Source organism: Gopherus evgoodei, chromosome 1 (assembly GCF_007399415.2).
Source record: "Gopherus evgoodei ecotype Sinaloan lineage chromosome 1, rGopEvg1_v1.p, whole genome shotgun sequence".
Lineage (NCBI taxonomy): Eukaryota > Metazoa > Chordata > Testudines > Testudinidae > Gopherus > Gopherus evgoodei.
Window position 1 is genome coordinate 115199541 of NC_044322.1, and position 8248 is coordinate 115207788.

General features: G+C 40.3%; 1 long non-coding RNA gene across 1 annotated transcript in view; it reads left to right on the forward strand.

Annotated features, from left to right (window-relative positions):
* The window catches only part of LOC115654929, a 22777-nt gene extending 14938 nt beyond the window's left edge, over positions 1–7839 (forward strand). Inside the window, exon 3 of the long non-coding RNA XR_004001302.1 lies at positions 1918–7839. This is a non-coding gene — a long non-coding RNA (uncharacterized LOC115654929). The remainder of the gene's footprint in view (positions 1–1917) is intronic.
* The last annotated feature ends 409 nt before the right edge of the window (positions 7840–8248 follow it).

Here is an 8248-nt window from a genome sequence, read left to right on the forward strand (position 1 = left end):
CACATGCAGTTTGCACAAATGCTGTTTTTGCACATACAATGTATCTAATTACCAAATTTGCTTGCACAAATTTAGGTTTTGATTTAGCATGGGCAAATGAGAGAGAGAGGACAATTTGTATATGCAAGTATTGAGTCAAGGTCGAGCCCTTGGGCTCTCATAGCTCTACATTTCTGATCCAGTAGTGGGAGATATCACCCCATTGTCTGATACTACATCCTTAAATCACACATGTCAGTGACAAGAGACTTGACAATAAACCTTAGGATCCTGCCATCAGGGACAATCATCTTTGGCAGGTTCAGGGCTTTTGGTAACATCAGCTGAGGCAGACGTGGCTAACTATGTCATACACTCGCCATTGCTAACTGATTGAGCATGATGAGATTCTGGCTAAACCTTTCAGCACAATGGACAACAGCAGTACTGAGTATACTTTTGTCCTGCCGTGTCTGAGAGAAGCTGATATGGGAATATATAATTAAGACACAATATCCAAGCATACTATTTCTCAAGATGCTCTATATTTATATTTATCTATAATTATGGGCTGCCAGTAATTATTACTGTTGTTATTATTATTAATAATTATTAATATACTTATTTTTAAGATGATAGAGTTTTTAGGGTCAATACATATTTTGACACTCGTGTAGCTTTTGAAGAAGGATAAACTGTAAAGATGAGCTGGCCTATTGTGATATTTGTTTAATTGGTTAGATTCTTACTGTTCCTTTGTAGCCTCTATGATCTATCATGCCAGTCTGGCAGCTATGCATGGGCATTCTATCCACATGCCCACCAGGAGCCAGATTTTAATCTTAGATACAGGGCATGCACTCATGCTGTTTTCACAACACCTCTGTAAAACTACTTTATTTTAAGAAGAAGAACTGTCTTCTCCCTGCCATCTCCTCGATTTAAGCATATAGGTGTGCCAGGATAGTAGAGTGCATGGTCCCAGTTGTGTCTAGGTGTGTGCCATGCATGGGAGATTAGAATTTCATCTGATATCTGCAGGCTAAAAATCACTGTGATATTTTTCATTCTCAGTATCTTTGCCATTTTTATTTTAGGGTGTTTTTAATGCACCAAATACAATCCACTCTTATTATGGACTCATCGATTTTGTCAAATTTCATTTCTCTGTGATGCACAGTGCAAGAGAAAGTCTTCTCAATTATATTTTTGTACATCTTAAAAATTATCCAAGGTGATTTTTTTTCAAAAACTGAAAAATAAAATTATCCTGAGTTGAAATTTTATAAGTAAGGTTTAAACTAGGAACAGATTTTTACTGCCAAGATATATAACAAGAGTTTCTGAGAGATCCTTATCTTTGGTGCTGTAGTAAAAAAACACGTTACACCCTACACTGCATCATTCGTTAAGCAATTAAGTTACTGATAGGCTTTTACATTTATTTACCATGATGGAAAGATATGTTTACTCAACCTGCGTACAAATCAACATGAGGAGGCGGAAGTTCAGAGTAAATTTGACTAATGATGTTGTGTTTTCATCCTTGGAAGAAAGAAAAAAGTCTCTCTGCTTTTGATGCTATTTTATCTCCATTGGAAGGGATCTGAAATGATCTGAACTGTCATGTGAGAGCTCAGTTAAGCTCAGATCCTCTTTGATTGCATCTGAATGTCTCTCACAGTTGGCTCATGCCTTTCTTATATGAATACAGCATCCCACACTTCAGGATGTTTATTAAGGACTTTAACTTTTCATATCTTAATGTTCTTTTAAGCAAAATATAAGGGGAAACCTTTGCCACAAGGAGAAATTTTAATGCGGCCTCACTGTGGAAATGGCAATTAATTCCATTTGAGCATGACTTTTAGACTGCACAACTGACTTTTATAAGTTATACTTCTGAATGGACCCTAATTATCTATTGTTTTTTTATAGGCTGCAACAGTGTTCTCCAGCCTTGTCTATATGGATTTCAAAAGCTCTGTGTCTCCAAGTAACGCTTCAGCATCCTTTGTGATGGGATCCCTTGTGTGTGAGCATCATCGTCAATCTCTAAGAAAAGTTTTTTTTTTTTAACTTTCAGTATTTGTGAAGAGATTGCTAGATCTCTGTTCAGAGCTTCTCTGGGTGCAGAACTACTCCACTGAAAAGATCGGTGAGCAAAGCCACTGTAAAATATGGCTTATATTGAGGTCCTGTACTGTGTACTGAGGAGTGGGCATTTAAACCAATCTCCATTGTAACAGAATTGATGAAAAGCACCTGCTGTCAGATTCTCTGGTGGTATAAATCAGCAGACCTCTATTAATTTCAGTGGAGCTGCAGGATGCTGATTTGTACCAGCTGAGGATCTGGCCCCTGAATTTTTGTGAGTTCAGGTTCTGCAGACAGATGAGTATGGTCTGACAACACTGTATTGCAACTCATATACTGCCACATCATGCCCAGAGAATCCTGTGCTTTGGGATCCCATTCCGAAAGAGGGGGAGAAGCTTGGATTCTGGTTATGATTCTTTATAGTAAGAAGGAAGAAGATAAACTTCTCTTGATGCATCTATGCTTAAATCCAGTCTTCCAACCATGAGGTTAAATTCTGTGTTCCTTATTCAGACAAAACTCTCTTTGAGGTTTACGGAATTAAGAGCTACAGAATTTATCTAAGAACTGTTGGATCATACCCCATTTCTGACCTCAAAAACTTTTTACTTTTATTCTTGAATTTTATTTTTGTAGAGATTGTTTCCTGCACGAAAATGTGGGATGGTTTTGTGATGTGGAAAAATGTTTACTGAGACTAGTTTAAAATGACATATGCTATTCCTTGCCTTTGTGATCTAAGCCAAATTTGAACCCAGGTATTCTTTCCTCATTTGAACACAGACATTATCTTGTTCTACAATCTAATCACTTATACTCTTGTATAACTTGTGCTGGAAGCACACTCTGGTATTTTGGCTCTGAAATGATTTCATTGTTAGGCTGAGGGTGACACAGATGGTAAAATTCTTTTTATGATTCTTGCAATTTCATACTTATTTCATTAGCTCATTATTTATATTAAAGGGACATCATCAACTTGAAATCTGCTTAGTTTAAAAAACAAAAAAAGATTGAGAGTAGTTTTAAGTACCTGCCTCGCAATCTGCCAGTTTTTGTGGATTCAGTACCACATGTTTTTATTTTAAAAAATGTTTTTGTATCCCTAGCTGCTGTGTGACAGATTCACACAAACAACAAGGAGAGAGTCTCATTTAAGTGATTATAGGTGAGAAGCAGTGAAACTGACTATGTGCAAAGTGCTGTGAAATGCACAAAGTAAAGAAAATGAAGAAGATAAAAATAATTTCTTTTTGCCAATCTCTTTTAGTTAGACTAATGTTAGGTGTTACTTGTAATAGCAGCAGGGAAACAATTTTCAGATAGAAATGTGCTTTCTATCCAAAACTGTCTCTTTAGTACACAAATATAGCTATTAAATAAACATTAATTTACTCATTCAGATCAATAATCAGAACCAGGAGTGAACCAAACCATAACTTTATTTTCCCATTAAATATGGTGCGATTTAAAATAAATTCAGATAGCCCTAATCATTCAGCCCCATATGCTGGAAATGAAAAGTCACCTTAAACTCGATGCAGACTGAAAAAATGGGAACAGAGATGTTCAAAAGATACAGCATATGAGGACAGATCCTCAGATGGTGTAAATCCATGCTGCTCTCTTGAAGTCAACAAAGCTATGCTGATTTACCCCAGTTGAGGTCCTGGCCTGTCATTTTAAAGTCCCAGATGTTATAGTGAGTTTGTCCATGGGGTCATATACTGATCATGTTCATTAAGGTAAAGTGGTGAATGTGATATTTTTCATTTTAATCAGAACAAGAGAAGTAAATGCTGTCAGGAAAAATCTAGTTTGAGGATTTTGTTTTCCCGAAAACTGGGGTCTGTTGGCCTGAATTGTATGGGGTTTTTGTTTTGTCCTGTCTGTGTTCAGTGGGCTGAATCCTCCTCTGACTGACGTCCCTTGCAACCCCATAATTTTGATGTCTGACAGGTCTGTTTTAATCTGTTTAATCTGTTGGAACTCCCACATCAGGATCTGTAGAAGATTTTTCTTTCTGTCCCCTGTCTGAGGTGCAGACTCTATTGTCTATGTGTTGAGGAGCAGGGTTCCACTGTGTTAGAAAATCTTTTTGCTTCAGGCCCAAGGAAAAAGTGATAAAGAATTAAAAGGGAGGGACTATAGCTATGGTTAGTACTGAATGCTGCTACTATTGCACCCTATGCACTCAGCAAATATTTAGCCTCATAGCAACAAGCAGCTTTTTTTTTTTTTTTTTTTTAAATTTCCAAACTTAAAGGGTAGATTGTATCTGGCCACTGCATGTTTACACAAGTGTAGGGGAGGGCATGAAAAGTCTTCACTGCTCTCATTCAGTGGCTGGGAACAACTGTCCCTAACAGCAGGGACAACTGCTCCCTTCTAGAGCTCCGAGGCACTAGCTACCCCAAAAGAGAGGGGAAAAGAGGAGATAGGGTTAAGTACCTCATCCCTGCACATGCATGCAAGCAAGGGCATGCTGCACCTCTTTAAAGGCTGTAGTGGAGATATGCTCTCCTTGTAGAACAGTGTTTCAGAGTAGCATCCGTAAAAATAATAGGTTTGCCTACACAATGCCTTCTGTGCTCTCCTGGGGGAAATAAAGCTGTGCAAAGCCCTTTACACAGGGCAGTGCCTATCAGGTCCAGCAGCACTCTAAGACTGTTTTGGAATGCACACTCAGGAGAGAGCGAGCTCAAGTTGTGCTGGGGGTCATCTGTAACTCTGGTATTTCCTGGTGTTGCAGGGTTTTACTCTGAAGCCTGAACATTCTTCTAACAGTTTATTAAAAATGAATGATGTTGTTATACTTCCCCAACTGAGTAGAGCTGGCTGAAGCTTGAAAGGAGGTTCAGTCTAGATGCACACCCATATGTTCGGATGCATATCTGAACCTTGTCTGAACTGTCCACACTGCTTGTACTGGAAAAACTATGCTATAAGCATGATGAGAATAGGCTATCATGCAAGATGTTTAGCATACATTTGGGACAGAAATATTGCAAAACCAGCCTATGTAGTCCTGCTGTCTTCAGTCTTCATCTTGAGTGAAATTATTAAATACAGAGGTACAGAAAATAAAAATAGCGAGTGAGTGAAGGGAAGTTAATCTCTGTTTTTCCAATCCCAATAAAAGTTAGATTAGGGTTTAAGTTTAGGCTTTGATTCAAATTTTAGTGGTGGTGGTGATCAAGGAAAGAATGTTTTTGTTTTAGCTGAATTGGTTCATCCATCCTTGACATGCTTATGGTTAAGTGTGTGTCCACTTCTATGATGCAATGTAAAAAAAAGTCTGTACTTCTTCTTTAAGAGCTATCCCTTCTGAGAAAATTAGGGCTGACTATAATAGCCTGTCTCTATTGTATTCAAGAGAATGTGGCATAAAACCAGTAGGAAGAGAGAGGATTTTTCCAAAAATGTGCTTCTGTGGTGAGTCTTGCTGCTCATTGTCATCAAATGCAGGTGTATCATCTATGTCTGCTGCCTGGGTATGTTTCTGATTGTTAATTAAACAAATATATTAGTAAAATACAAATACTGGGTGACACTGAATTTTAGCCAAGAGTTCTATGCTTCCTGTGCACACTGGGGATTTCTTTTCTAGTACTCCTTATTCAGATTAGTTTATTTCTTAGTGGCATCATAATCAGGTGGAATTATTTCTATTTTTTTTCCCATTATAAAAGTTTCAGTGTCAATTAATAAGTGGTCAGGAAAACAAAGACCGTGTTTATGGAACAAAATCCTCCCTTTTTTGTTGAATGGTAAATTAATGATAATTAGTAATTGTAATTAATGGTAATGGTAATTAATGGTAAATTAATTTAGGGATCTAGCTAAAAAACTGTAGCTAAAAATCCAGACTCCACTCCGGCCTGAGTGATTTTGAGAGATGCACAGTGGACAGGTGGGGAGAAATTTCCCTCTCAGGCCACAGTGTAACTTTGGCATTACTCCATGAATCTACGTCAGCCCAGTTAGTGACATTGCCTATGAGAGGCACTCACACTGCATCCCCAGTCAGATCCAGTTCTCCTGGCCTCACCCTGTTCTCAGACTGCCCATGCTCTGTCCCCTCCCACTCCCTTCATGCTGTTGCACAGACAGTTTCTTGCTCACATCCAGCTTGTCTTGAACAGCAGAATGATTCCACAGCACAGACGCCCTTGGCAGTTGTAGAGGAGAGGCCTGGATTTACACATTAACATACTAACGACTAAATTCAGTCCTGAGTTAAAGATCCATGATGCTTCACTGAAACCACTGGGTAGCATGAAATGACTATCAGAGCCAAATTTTCCCTAACAATCTGAGTTACACATGCATACACTTTGATCTTCTCAAAAAGCATGTAAGTAAGAACTGACCTTTCTATGTCAGTTATGAAAAAGCATATTGGCTGGGTTTAGAGAGATGTACAAACTAGAAAGCTGAACATAGACAAATGTGCATTTTTTCCTAAGAACACATTTACAGCTGGAATTCTGCACAGCTACACAGTTAGAGGAAGTAGATGCAATTATAGTGTTCAATGGCAATATCAGTTAAGCTACTTCCTAACGCATAATGAGATGTGAGGCCATTGATTTTAGTAGTCCCCAAAACATTATTTCCATTGAAATGCCTGCTCTTGAAAAGTTGCAGTTCTTCATGTATATGGTGCACAAATGACAGAGAGTTGTGTTGTGGCTCCTTTAAACTGTATTAAAGTGTCTGTAAAATAGGCACAATGGCCCTCCACTCTTAGGAGTACCCCTGGCATATGGGGTCTCTCAACCAGCCATAGAACCAGTTTAGCCACCTCTATGCTTTCTGCAGGCAGGGCATTTCTGTGCCCCAGCTATTCTCTGGTAGTGCCATGGCCCACAGGAAGATCTTAACCGCTGGAGCTCTAGCTAAGGCAGCCTTCAGTAAGGCTATGTCTACACTACAACCTATGTCAGCATAACTTATGTCACTCAGGGGTGTGAATAAACCACCCCCCTGAGCAACATAAGTTACACTGACATGAGCACTCGTGTGCACAGCACTATGTCCGCAAGAGAGCTTATGCTCCTCACAGAGATGCTTTTTTTATGCTGACGGGAGAGCCGGGCCGGCTCTATGTTTTTTTCTCCCCCAAGCACGGCAGTCAGGGAGCATTTGGCGATGTTTCTGCAGGAGGTCTGCTGGTCACGCTGATTCAGCAGCGGTTCTGCAGGTGATCTAACGGTCCTGCGCGTTCGACATACCCACTGCCGAATTGCCGCTGAAGCTGTGGGACCGGCGGACCTTCTGCAGAAATGCCGCTGAAGGCTCCTTGACTGCCGCCCTCATGACGACCGGCATGCCTCCCCTCCGGCTTGCCGCCCCAGGCATGCGCTTGCTGCGCTGGTGCCTGGAGCCACCCCTGGGGAGAGCTCTCTCCCATTGGCATAGAGCATCTTCATCAGATGAACTGCAGCGGTGCAGCTATATTACCGCTGCAGTGCACTACATATAGACAGACCCTAAAACTTGCTCAGTAGAACTTAATCAGCAAATCTGAGCAGTGAATGCTGAAGTGACCCCCAACAGCTCCAGGATAGGGGAGGTGCAAGCTGCCCTTTCCTTCATTGTATTTGTTTGTGGCTTCTTAGAGGTGTATGGATACTGGAGAGGGCAAAAGTGGTTAATGGTATCTGACCTGCTTTATGGTGATAGTGAAAAACTCAGGGCTGCCCAGAGGATTCAGGGAGCCTGGGGCAAAGCAATTTTGGGGGCGCCTTCCATAAAAAAAGTTGCAATACTATAGAATACCATATTTTCGTGGGGGCCGGCAAATTGCCCCACTTGCCCCCCCCCCCCCCCGCGGGCAGCCCTGAGTTTGGAGGCACTCCTACAGTTTTGTCCACTTTGGACTCAATTCTGTCATTTGTACTCACGTTAAGTAATACTCTACAATAGTCCAACTTTTTTCAATAGGCCTGCTTGCAAAAATAGGCCTTGATCCTACAAACATTCACCTGAGTGCTTAACTTAGATCCATTCATTGGGCCTAGACACATGCTGAAAACTAAAAGGTACATAAGTGTTTTCGGGATCAGGGCTTTCTAACTTACTCAAGCCTCAGTGGAAGTGAAGTTGGCAGAATACGGTGGAGTGGGGTGAGAAAATTAGTGAACACAAAATCATGATATTTACT